A 13,909-nucleotide genomic window follows, 5' to 3' on the forward strand; every position below is an offset into this window, starting at 1 on the left:
TGAAAAACAAAGGAAAATATAAAAGTAATAATGCTTTATGTATAACAGCTAAAAAACAAAAAAAAAAAAAACAAAGTGGTACCAAAACTACTGAAGGTTGCACACACTATAAATGCACAGTAGATAAAAACAAAATGTGAGCACACCAACACAGCCACCAGAAATATAAACAATAAAAGATTTATTGACAAGGATTAGTGCTTTCACAGGGTTACCACTTCATCAGATCCAAGTAAAAGAATAAAATCAACACAAGACACATTGAATATAAAAGAGGTTGTGACCAATCAACAACAATTATCAATAAAACAATTATATTTATAGTGTGAGCAACCTTCAGTAGTTTTGGTATCGCTTTGTTTTTTGCTGTTGTTCATTGTTGTATAGCGAACCACTACACATGGCTGAGTCCCTGGCTTTCAGTGAGGGAGTTTTGAATTTATCTGCGTCCACAATGAAGGCAGTTACTGCTGATGGTATGGACAAATACATGAAGTATGTACGAAACCAATCTAATCCTCTATTGGGACTTACTCTGTCGACACAAATGACTGATACCAATATAGAACCTGATGGTATGTGTGACTTTTTGGCTTCTTTGAAACAATTGGAGAATTTGATGTATAAATTGAAAAGTTATGAATGGCAGAGGTTTCATTTTGAAGCCTGCCTTGAGTATAACATTGTGCCGAGGGGTTTACGGATACTAAAAATGCTGACACAAGCAGCTACTGAACCTGATTTGCTATCTCAGTGGCAGCGACTCAATCCTGAACTAAGTTTTAGTTGGAGATGTCAGTCCGTGTAGAAACAGAACAAATTCTGCGTGATTTGAGGTCTAACTTCCCTGGTGATGACTACATGCTTAAACTGGGCAATGTGTGTGCTGAGATTTCAGCCTATGAGGTTAGACTGTGACAACAGAAACATTAGAAACTGTTAAGGGATTATTCAGATTAGTCAGAGGTCATATATTTGTTTGGCCGAGAAATAATGCCTCTTCTACTTCTGCAGTGGAAACCACCGCTTGTCCCGTAACTGTGAATGAAACTGACATGCTCCTTTTGAATACTCATTTGAAGCCCATTAAATCAGGAGCTGTTTCAAAAGTAAAAGGCACTTTAGCTAGTGATATCAGTGCTGGTGGAATAGCTAGTGCAAGTGCACAAACAGAATGCAATAAGTTGGGAGCTCGTAGTAAAGTTAGAGATCCATTCACTAACTGGAGTATTTCCTTCTCCTTTTTCTATGAATCCTTTTATGGCTCTACTCTTGCTGATGAAATTACACTCTCCAGTCAGGAGAGAGCACTTGATGCACAGAGACAGTCGGAAGCAGAAGGCTTCAAAGGAGAACAGTACAGCGGAAAGACGCAAGTTTTAGAGTCTTCTTTGGATGGACTCATTTATAATTTATCTGATTTTACATTGTCAGTGGCACAAATGTCTCTTCTAAATAAAGGTCTGAGCTTTGTACCAGCTCAGAAGTCAAATCTCAAGTATCTTATTGTCAATATTATACTCTTTCCAAGAAATGTCATGCTGCATTGTATGTATGGGGAGGTGAGTACCTCTACTGTAAGGTCTAATATTAAATGCTATTGTAGATGTAGTTCCTATAATCCATCTTTATCTCCAACCCTAGAAGCCTTTGTTAAAGTATGTGAATCAGATATTTTTAATATGTTTGACTCTACTAAGTATCAGTTTTACAATCTTACTACTGCTGAAATGAAGGCACTGCAGCAGCTGCAGGCCGAAACCTCCATAAGCATAAGACCTGCTGATAAAGGAGGGGCCGTGGTCATTTTAAATAGGTGTGACTATCTGGTATGGATGACTAATATGCTTGCTGATTCTTGTACATATTCATGTATTAGTCCTAAAGATGTTGACAGATGTATTTATGTTATACGTAATGACCTGTATGATTTACTTATGTGTCACCTTATTGATATTAACACTTATGAATTTTCATGGTTGAACATCCAATGATTCCTATAATTCTTGGCTTGCCAAAAGTCCACAGGAGTTTACAATGTCCACCAATGCACCTGATTGTTTCAGGGTGAGGGTTTATAACTGAGCCCCTCTCTGCTTTTGCGGAGGATAAATTAAAGACTTTGTTGTTGTCGGTCCTTAGGGACACTCAGCATTTTCCTTCTAATTTATTTAATTCAGTTGATGGATCAGATCTTTCAGATGTTATGTTAGTTACTTTAGACATTAAAACTTTTTTACAATCATTCCTAATTCTGATGGGGTTGATTCCATCAGGATGTTTTTGGCTCACTATAGTGATTATGGTCACAGTTTAATTACTTTAATATGTACACTGTTAGATTTAATTCTGAATAATAATATATTTTTGTTTGAAGATCAATATTATTTGCAAAAATTAGGACTGGCCACGGGCACCCCTTGCACCAACAGTTATGGCAACTTGGTGTTGGCGCAATGGGAGGATGACCATGTTTTTAATAACAACCCTTTCAATAAGTTTATTAAACATTATGTGAGATTTGTGGATGACATTTTTGTGTTCTGGGCAGGTGGAGTCGATAAACTCTTTGGTTTTGTTTCCTATTTAGAAGTTACTTCTGTGTTTTTGAAGTTTACTATGAACTATTCTTTGACCACCATTGATTTTTTGGATATTACTTTGTACAAGAATGCCCGCAGTGGTGGTGCTGTGGTAGCGTTGTCGCCTCACAGTAAGACGCTGTCCAGTTCAATTCTCAGCTACAGCATCTTCTGCGTGGAGACATGCATGAATGGGCGTACCTTCGTTGAAGGTTGTGCATCAGACCTGGCAAGCCGGTACGTAAAATTCTACTGCCAATCATTAGCGGACCGGAGTTCTGCTGTGGCGACCCCTAACCGGGAAAAGCCGAAAGAGACAAACAAACTTTGTACAAGAATGCACAAGGTGGCTAGGAAACAAAGCTCTATAGGAAACCCTGTTGGAAAAACAGTTTATTGCATCATTCTAGTGTGCACCCCTTCCATATTTTTCCAAATATAGTCAAGGGCCAGTCTTTAAGGGTACCCCTTCCTTGTACGAATGATGATACGATGGGTAATCTCTGTAAGGGGTTTATAAACAGAGGCTACCAGGGAGGACATGTAGATCATATACACACTGAAGTAGCTTTACAGAGGAACTATGGGGGTGCTCCGTATTTTTCTGATGTGTATCGACATGTTCAACCCAATCACTCCAAGTGTCGGGTCAGTAGACCTAATGTACTTTTCACCTTTTCTAGTAACATAAACCAATTTTGTGTTGTTATTAAAAGGAATTGGCCCATTTTGCTAGCTGACAGTAAAGTAGGGAACATTGTTGGTGAGCGTCCAGGCTTTATTTTCAGGAATAACATGAATATGAAAAGGTTATTATGTTATGGGTCTAAAAACCCTGTCTCTGAGCCAGGAATGAGAAGGGGGCACTTTTCCATGTAATAATTGTAAAGCCTGTTTTTCCATTGCTCTACATGCTCAGTTTATTCATCCAGTGACCAAATGTGTTTTCTCACCTATGTTTATGGTGACTTGTAGGAGCAATAACCTAGTTTATTTAGCAACATGTACATCTGAATGTTTTTTTATGTAGGAAAGACTACATGTCAGCTAAGAGAATGCATACTAAAGCATTTAGGCAGTATTCATAATAAAGCTCTCACCAATGCCCTAGCTAATCATGCAAATTTGTCAGGACATAATGCTTTTTGTTTTAGGGTTTTACACCAAGTTCCACCCAGTAACAGAAGGGTGATATTAATAATCAAGTGGAAATGCTTGAGGTAAAATGGATTGTATCCTTACAAGCACATAAGTTTCCAGGTTTAAACTCTGGTATTCCTCTTGACTTGCCTTAAGTAGGAGGCAATGCTTTTTGCTTTATTGATATAATTGTTTTATTGATAATTGTTGTTGATTGGTCACAACCTCTTTTATATTCAATGTGCCTTGTGTTGATTTTATTCTTTTACTTGGATCTGATGAAGAGGTAACCCCATGAAAGCGCTAATCTTTGTCAATAAATCTTTTACTGTTTATATTTCCAGTGGCTGTGTTGGTGTGCTCACATTTTGTTTTTATCTTTTAACTATGTATAAATTGGATGTTATAAGAAATAGGTATGAATGCAGTAATGTATTTCAAGCTTATTTCATGCCAACATGCAGTAACTACAGTATTTCAATTTATTTCACACAAATGCATAAAAGTCCTTCAAACCCAAGCAAACCACAAGAGGGTAAACTACTTTCATCCAAAGACAGTCCCTATCCCACCCATCAGTTACAACCTTTTTGTTGTGTAAACCTCATCTGACTGTGATAAAAATACCTCTCTACCTGTTAGCTCAAGAATAAAGGACAACACTATATAACAGTGATGGACAAATGCCCAAAACTATGGCCAGATTTTATACATTTTTGCAATGTCATGCATTTTCTGAAGCATGTGATGTCTGAAAACCCAAATGTCTGTCATTATGAAGAGACTGAAAGCACATAAGAAGTAACCTGTGAATAAATATTCCAACTTATGTGATACAAATACACAATGGTTCTGCAAAGCCAGACTTTAAACTGAGCAAATAAGAAGAAGACAAGTTGTTTTAATCCACAGCCAGGCCCCCCTCCCCACATTTAGTGATTGCAATCAAAGTTTTGCCATAAAGCCACAAATTTTATGAGGCACAGAACAAAAATACATGGCAAAGTCAAGGACATTTGGCTAAATCAGGACTGTTTCATCTTTAATTCACACAAATAGTAACAATAGAATAATATTCCATCTTATTTCATACAAATAAGTTAGACCTGTAAAGCCAGACTAAACTGAGCAAATCCAAAGAGGGTAAGGTACTTTCATCCACAGACAGCAGCTTCTTTATTTAATAACAGCAGTTAGTCTGAGCAAGTCACTTAACAAGATATTGCTGAGTTAGCCCTGAAAAGAGGCATTTACTTAGTTGATAAGTAAAAATAAATTTTGCATCTGACACCCTGACTCTCTAGTCAAAAGCTGAAACATCATCCAATTCAGAATTGTCTCAAGATGAAAATGTTTCTACTTTGGATTTTGACCACTGTCTTATAAAACAGTCCAACACCATCCAGATCAGAGATAATTTTGGCTTAAAAATTAAATGCAGCTTTAGTGGAGTTGAGCCCCTGCAGTTTCAGTTACTGAGTCAGTAGCTTACCTTTAATTCATTAAATAGATTCTACTCAGAAAGTTAAGCTAAAGAACACACCAGTTGCAAACATATCAAGGTAAACATTTAAGTTATATTGAGAAAGATTAGCATGACAACAGCCATTGGTAATACATCTCTGCACACCCAAGTCTGCAGTGGTGTCATACTTCAGCTTTTGTGTGATATATTAAACAAGAAAGCAGAACAGGAAGTTCCACCTATCAGTTTTCAATATCACTGGTAGTACGCAGACTAAGAATGAAAAACTTTCTGAGACTTTTCTGAGCTCCTTACAGTAGTTCACAACACATGATATACTGAGTTGTGTATCTTTTAGTAATGCTGATTTGCTTCTTCCAGACAAAAATGCATGTTCCAAACTATCCGTGAAGCTTTTCCTGCATAGCTAATATGATGTTTGCCTCAATGAAGAAAGTCATCCTTGATTGTACAGCATAGTACAATGTCATACTTTCAAAGCTGAACATAAACTGCACAGTTTTAATTCATGTTTTGTCACACACACACACACACACACACACACACACACACACACACACACACACACACACACACACACACACACACACACACAGTAGAATGGAGTATTCTAGCATCCAGCACCATGGTATGACATAATTAGTTGTCTCTGTGACACAGAGAGATAAAAGCCTGGCTGTTATGCAAATATCTCAGGATCAACTAGCAGCCCAGGCATTGGAGAAGCTGTCCAAGGTGGGTGGAGTGAATAGTTGATGCTAGCTCTTACACTCTAGCAGTTGTAAATAGTCATAGCTGCTACAATACTGACATACAGTGGAAGCTAAATGCTGCAGTGTGGCATCACAAAGGGCAAAGGTTGGGCACCAACAAGCAGCACATTCACTATGTTGGTGGGATATTCACACGAGCAAAATCATGCATGTGTCCAAAGCCAACCTGCATGGGCAGCTGTTAGGTAACAGGAGTTTACAAGTGTAAGCTCTTGATGGGTGTTTGGATAAAGGCTACCTCCCAGGATCCAGGTAAATGATAGATCATGGTCATCAGGCAATGAAAAAGGAAAAAAGTTTCAGAAAAAAAGGTTGACGTTTTTAGCAAATGCATAGCCAATGCTGTGGATGCTGAAAGTAACTGTGATGTGTTTCACTAAATAAGCTGTTTTCAGGTGACCATTTTAGCTTACAGCCTCTGAATCTGCTCGCAGTGCAAGTGTAAAGAAAATAAATATTTAAATCCTGTTCGTCCAACCAATCAAGGAATTCAAAGAATAGTAGAGGCCAGCCACAATCAATCAGAAATATGTCATTCATTTCAAGTGGAGACCAATCCAGTTAACTACTAAAATCAGTCCTTACTAAGATCATTCAAATTATGATGAAACAAATACGACCCAATTGTAGTAGGTTGTTATTAGCTAACAAACAAAGGAATTATTTCTTAACTACTGAGCCACATTCCTTTAGTATCAGTTTAAGAGGTACGAAGGCATTTAGTCCTGGTGGAAAAAACAGCTGACAAAGGTGGAGCCATAGTGGTTATGAAATCTCAACGTTTTATCAGGAAAATGGAAGATCTTTTGAGTGATAATGGAATTTATCAGAAGATTGAGAAAAGAGATGTACAGAGGCTAATAGAGGCATACAGGATATACTGTATGGTAAATTAATGACCAGATGTATAACCAAGGACAGTGTGATTATTTTGAAGTCTCACATCCAGTGATACCAACTATAAGTGGACTACAAATAGAAAAAAGAGAATGGCAGGTACTCCATAACAATCGAAGCAAACCTCTGAATGTATAAAAAATCAAACTCTTTATTGCACAAAAGTAAGCGCTTTTGCATCTCCTAGAATGCTTCTTCAGACTTAAAAGTACAAAAACACTCCAATTTCATTTAAATACTGCATCACTTCCAAAAAGAGCCAATAAAAACCAGTAGAAATACATTATTTGAACACTTAAAGTCACAGTACTCATATATAATATTACTCTAATATACAGCTTATAATAGAGTTCTCTATATAAAAAGCATATAACAGACTTCTCTATATAAAAATATTACAAAACAATAATAAATAATGCATAGAAGCCTTACTTAATATATATATATATATGGGTCTACTTTCATAGACCGAAGCGCCACTTTACCGACACCCGGAAGACGGAGACGGAACGACCGAACAGGTAGGTTACCGAAAACGCGATATCCCGACGGCTGAGAGACCGACAACGGCAGCGTGTGAGCGCGATACGGTAAGTGTGCGAAAGTGACAGATGTAGTATTGGGGAGCGGACAGGTAAGTGTACGATACTGAGGGATTTTAGGATAGTGTGTGGAAAATGTGAGTGTGCGGTGGTGTCGGACTAAGGGTTCCGGTGAGGTAAATGTGTGGAAGTGACGTAGAGCTGTGTAGGGTAGTGTTAAGTGTGTTAGGGTTAGAATGCGGGTGGAGTGAGTGTGCGATAGTGATGGGCTGAATGTTTTAGGGTGTGTTAAGTGAGTTAGGGTTAGGGTGCAGGTAGGGTGAGTGTGCGATAGTGACGGTGTTGGGGTTTAGGGGTGTGTTAAGTGAGTTAGGGTTAGGGTGCAGGTAGGGTGAGTGTGCGATAGTGACGGTGTTGAGATTTAGGGGTGTGTTAAGTGAGTTAGGGTTAGGGTGCGGGTTGGGTAAGTGTGCGGTAGTGTCGGACGTTAGGGTTAGGGTTTAGGTTAAGGTTAGTGGATATGTTGTTGTGTGCAATGTGTATTTGGCGTTTTTTGTGTCGGTGTTTTGGTGTTCGGTATGTTGAGTTGTCGGTGTGGTGTGTTGTCGGTTGTTTGGGGTGGGGAAAATGTGTGTCGGTGATTAAATACGTTCGGTCTATGAAAGTAGACCCATATATATATATATATATATATATATATATATATATATATATATATATATATATATATATACAAATAATACACATATATATAAATATATACCTTACTTAAAATATATATACTATGGCTTGTGTATTTTCATTTTTCAAAGTTCAAGACACAGCACACAAGGACAAAACCATACTAAAAACATATAATATATAATAAATAATATACAATATATATACCTATTTGAAACTCACAAAATTAATGCTTTAAAGCTCGATCTAAGAGGAATGGTTTCAATGAAATCCTATCATTCAAACCATGTCCTCTGTCCGCTTGTAGCCTAACTATCCATTTCCCTTCTCCCTTCTCTGTATAATTGCTTATATTGCCTAACCTCTCTGTGGGATATATAGATTCTAAAACTATGAACTTAAAACTATGTGTCGTATCTTTCTGAATAATGTGTTTAGCTATTGCGTTTCCTTCATTTTCTCTAATGGCATAAATATGTTCTCTTATCCTTTCTCTGAGTGTCCTATTCGTCTTCCCTACATAAAAACTACTACATTTCTGGCAAATAGCTAGGTAGACCACATTCCTAGATTTACAATCAGTATAGTGATTAAATTCATATTCAATATGTGTATCGGGATGTACAAAATAATTCATATTAGCTATAAAAGTGCATTGATTGCAATTATGACATGAGAAGGTTCCTTTCCTCAAGGAATGAAGTCTCTTCCTAGTATTATTCTCATAACACAAAATTCTTTTTAGTGATTTAGTATTCCTATAACTAAAACTTGGACGTGTTCCAACTATCTCCTTGAAATGTTCATCCAATAACAATATACCCCAGTTCTTCTTAATTATCTCTGTCACTGTATTATTATTATTGATGTAAGGAATAATTAGTCTTTTTTATCTTCGAAGTATTAATAACTCTTTGTTCTGTATGTGTCTGGCTACCTCTCCTGATATAAGGTCGTCCTGATCTATCACGTTCAACTTTTTGCAACGCATTAAGATCACTTGAATAATATCCTCTCTCTATAAAATCCTTCTCTATGTCATTAATAGCTTCCTGATATGTCACCTCTTCACTAACCAAGCGAGAGAAACCACCAGCATTGTCATCTCACAGTTAGACGTTGCCCATTCGATTCTCAGTTAGAGCGTCTTCTGTGTGGCGACATGCGTGAATGGGCGTTCCTTTGTTGAAGGTTGTGCATTAGCCAGCACGTAAAAATCTACTGCCAATCAATAGCGGACCGGAGTTCCGTTGTGGCAACCCCTAACTGGGAAAAGCCGAAAGACACAAACAAACATGGTGTGTGTAGAGATTGGCTCACATAGTAATTGAGTTGATTTTTGCAATGAACGAAAGAAGAGGTTTTTACTTTACTATGATTGGTTAATTATTGCTTCCAGTACCTCTGATGTGTTGAAAGACGATGGCTAGAAAGAGAATATGTTTTATGTTATTGAAGCTTTTTATGGAAGTGTGCCTTCGTTGTTTGACATATTGTATTAATGGGTTACTTAGCAGTACACTTCAATATGTTTTTGTGATCTATGCATGCACAGATTGGCACGTATAGTAAACTTGGTAGATATTCAGCTATGGATTTATGGTGAGTTCTTACACCATCGTGATCGGTCAACTTTTGATTTTAAGACTACCGATTGGTAGAAAAACATCTTTAGAAGAAAGTTACATTTCTGGTTACTGAAGCCTTTTTTATTTGATTATGATTAGCTTTTCACCATATTTAATTGAACTATTAGGGCATTGAAGCTTCTCATTGAGAACATAGCAATTGGGCCATTACAGAGATATGTCTTAAGAGGCTTGGCATGATTTGTGTGTCTGGAAGTTGATTTTCATAGTAATTTTGATTGCCCCACTGGCATGAATAAATGATGAGTGTTTTGTGATTGGTTATCTTACATTTTATAATGTCGTTGATTGGTCAAATGATGAGGATCTGATGAAGGCTATGGCCAAAAGCACTCATCCATTTGTTTTACGCATTTTTGTCTTGTAGTTTTATTACTTTATTAAAGCCATCTAATTTTAGAAGCTAAGTCCGTGGTGGTGGCATCTGTTTTTTGTTTTCATATGTACTTATTGGCTCTGTACACCTCAGATCCCCAACTGTGATCAAATGAATGAACAAGTGAATAATGATAACAGCAACATATTTCAGCTTGTTGCTATTAAGATATCTACCATGTAACTCACTGAAACTTGTCAAAAACTCAGAAGCTCAACCAACAAACTACAAACACAACACCTACGGTTTTGCAGGAAGGCAAACCCACCTGCACCCCATGTGGGTCCTGTGCCCCCCACACCACCTGCTAATTATATATACAAACTTTGAGACTGTACTACCATGGGGAAAGGAGAAAAACTCCAATCCCCACTGCACCATGATCCTGCACAATGACCGTTCATGCCATTTGAGCTTCCAGGTTTTTGATATTCACATCTCTGTCTTGTAAGCTTCATGCTTGTGGGACTCTGAGCATATAATAGGACCCATCTATCTATCTATCTATCTATCTATCTATCTATCTATCTATCTATCTATCTATCTATCTATCCATCTGTCTATCTATCTATCTATCTATCTGTGTGTGTGTGTGTGTGTGTGTGTGTGTGTGTGTGTGTGTGTGTGTGTGTGTATACATATATATATATATATATATATATATATATATATATATATATATATATATATATATATATATATATCATGACATTGTGCAGGATATGTGCAGTAGTATGCATGTATGCATGCAAGCATACAGATTCATGCTCTAGTGTGTGCAAGATTACACATCATGGTTAATGATCTACATCAAGCATACCTATCAAACAGCAGTGTGCATATGTCACAATAGCTGTGTACAAGAGGTGAGCAATGACTTGTACCTCATGTGACTGTCCCCAAAAGTGGTGTATGCATGCATGCAGTGATGGCTTTGTATAGGTTTTTAGTTGTAGTCTGCACCTACTATACTTCATCCAACAGCAGTAGATACATACCCTGATGGTATTCTGCATATGGTGATCTCGCGCTACAGTAACATACATATACAATGACAGATGAAATCATAAAGAAACATATGATTTCTATTCTGCCCCTAGTGTGTCCATTCGAAGCAACATTCTGCAAATGTTAATATGACTTTGTGCAGGTTATGCAGGATGTGGATTATGGTTTGCACTTAATGCAACCCTAGCAGCAGTGCACAATGTATGTCAGGATGACATTGTGCATGATATGTAGTTTGGCTAACATGCTGAACCCCCATCAATCACATTAAACAGATTACATGTGTACACACACACACACACACACACACACACACACACACACACACACACACACACACGTATGTACACACACTCATATCATATAGTCACAGTGGCCTAGAAAATACAGCCTGATGGTCAAGTGTAAGACATGCACTTTGTTGTCATTTGCATGCAGTGCAACATAACTCACAAACACAGTCCTTCTTTCACAAGGTACCATGTATGCTCATTTTCTTGTCTTGGTCAGATGTTTGTTTTAAAAGTATGTCTTATGGGTCCCTAGCAACAGCAGATGTTACATATATGGTGGCACGTCATATGCATAGCATAAATATCTGCTAGTGTACTTTTGTGGAATGCAGACTATGATGCTTATGTCCAGAAATGTATTGTGGACTAGCATAACTATGTACATTGCACAGTCCACCTAGTTGTTAACACTCCCTTCCATGTATGACTCAGAGGAAAGGTATATCTGCCATTATTATAATGTTACATTAACACTGATATTATTCACTGGTCCAGTGTACTGGCTGCTTCTTTGAAGAGACAGATACAGAAATATAGATCCATATTATCAATATCTACACAACACAGTTTTGACACCTGTGTTCTTGACCAGCACGTTTTACTCTCCAGGATTTTGGAATGATTCATTTTTAATTTTTGCATATCTGGCACATATAAGTTTCTATGCAGCTCACGCATCTTTGCTGGTACTGACTTTTGCTGTAACTTGTCTCTGTGCACTACATATACTCCACAGTATACAGTATGCAATAGCTGTTAGAAAGCATGGAGACTACACATTTAGAATTTGAGTATGAGATGACAATACAGTTCTGTCTGCATACATCTAACAGATCCATCTATCCGCAGCCCCTTTTTCCATTTTTGCACATGGGGTCGGGATGTCACTTCAACAGTGACAATAATCTAGAGTCAAGGTTTACTCTACTGGATGATGTATATTCACAATATAAATTATCAGTTAGTAACACAGTTATGATAGGGAACAGCACATGTTTCTGCACATAGTGTCTGTTAGATAGGATGTGCCAGCCTGTGGAGCACAACACAGTATGTATTTGTGAATGCGTCACTCGGCATAATTGTTTGCCATTTGAACTACCCCATAGACATAGGAAGAATGGTTTCTCTATCAGTGGCACAACATTATACCATTAGAACACACAGTGTTTTCTGCTACATAAAATCTTACAGTCACTACATAAAAACATAAAATTAAATGTTGATACACAGTAATACCTGCAAACAAATATTTTTTTTCAGTTCAGAAGTTTGCCTGAGGAATTTACAATGCCTTCAGGGAGTGCAGTGCCAAACAATCAGCTAATAGGCTTATACTACAGATAATTCCAACAATATTTATTATATCTACAACCAACATTTGTAGGCCCCACCCTCCTTTCTAAACACTATTATGTTAACTATGTCATGGATACATTCTGTAAAAAATATTTCACTTTCACATATTTCAATGTCTCCTAACATGTAGTCTGCATTGTATCTATCTGCTATTACATTTGTGTGTGCATTTTTAAACCACAACACAGACAGTTAATACTGAAACTATATTTAACAGAAGTAATATTTACAAATACTACTAAGATGATCTGCCACAAAGGGTTTCTGCAGCACATTGGTATTTATGACACAAAAAAAAACTGAGAGTTCTTAAAAATGTAATGTCACTGTCAGCAGTAATTAAATTCAAACAAACAAAAGTAAATATTTACCTACAGGAAACCAAACTTCAGGTCATTAATAAAACATGCATTCTCAGGTGAGTCAAAATGTGTTACCATACGTGCAAGGGCAACAATGCATGCTAAAAATTGCTTAATTCAAATAAATTACAAAATGCAGCAGCATCCTGGGAACTGCTCATTTGCCCACAAATCTGGGCATTAAATAGTAAATGTAACTAAAACATAGATGCTAACCTTAAAATGATATACAACCTCTTGCCCATTTGATGCACTTTAACATAAAATTTACATGAAACCATAATATATATTTGTCTTTTATTAATTGACCTACTAGAAGTCCCCCCCCCGATGGATCCTACATTAGGTGCTCCTTCGCCATTCAGAATTCTGCACTTTTTTTCATCAAACTCCTATGTACAGAGGCATCAGCATGCTTGGCTGATATAAGCTGCTATATAATATCCTCCCAGACAATGCACCCATATATATATATATATATATATGATTAAACAAATGACAAGACTATATACATGCCTGCCTTTTAGGTAACGCCAGCAGTATCAGCTGGAGGAAGGACCACTCATCAGTAGGGTGACATCAAGAAGGTGTTTCAGACTCATCAAGAAGGGACATGTAGTTGGATCAACTGATATGGTAAAAATGTGGCAGTTATATGCAATTGTAAGGACCTCTTTGAGTCTGATTTTAGGTGGAACTCCAAGCAGTGTTATTTGGATGACTGAATTGCGAAGGAATGACTTCCCAAAAGTGATCTGAAT

This window comes from Protopterus annectens, chromosome 14.part0, assembly GCF_019279795.1.
Source record: "Protopterus annectens isolate FY-2018-M chromosome 14.part0, PAN1.0, whole genome shotgun sequence".
Lineage (NCBI taxonomy): Eukaryota > Metazoa > Chordata > Ceratodontiformes > Protopteridae > Protopterus > Protopterus annectens.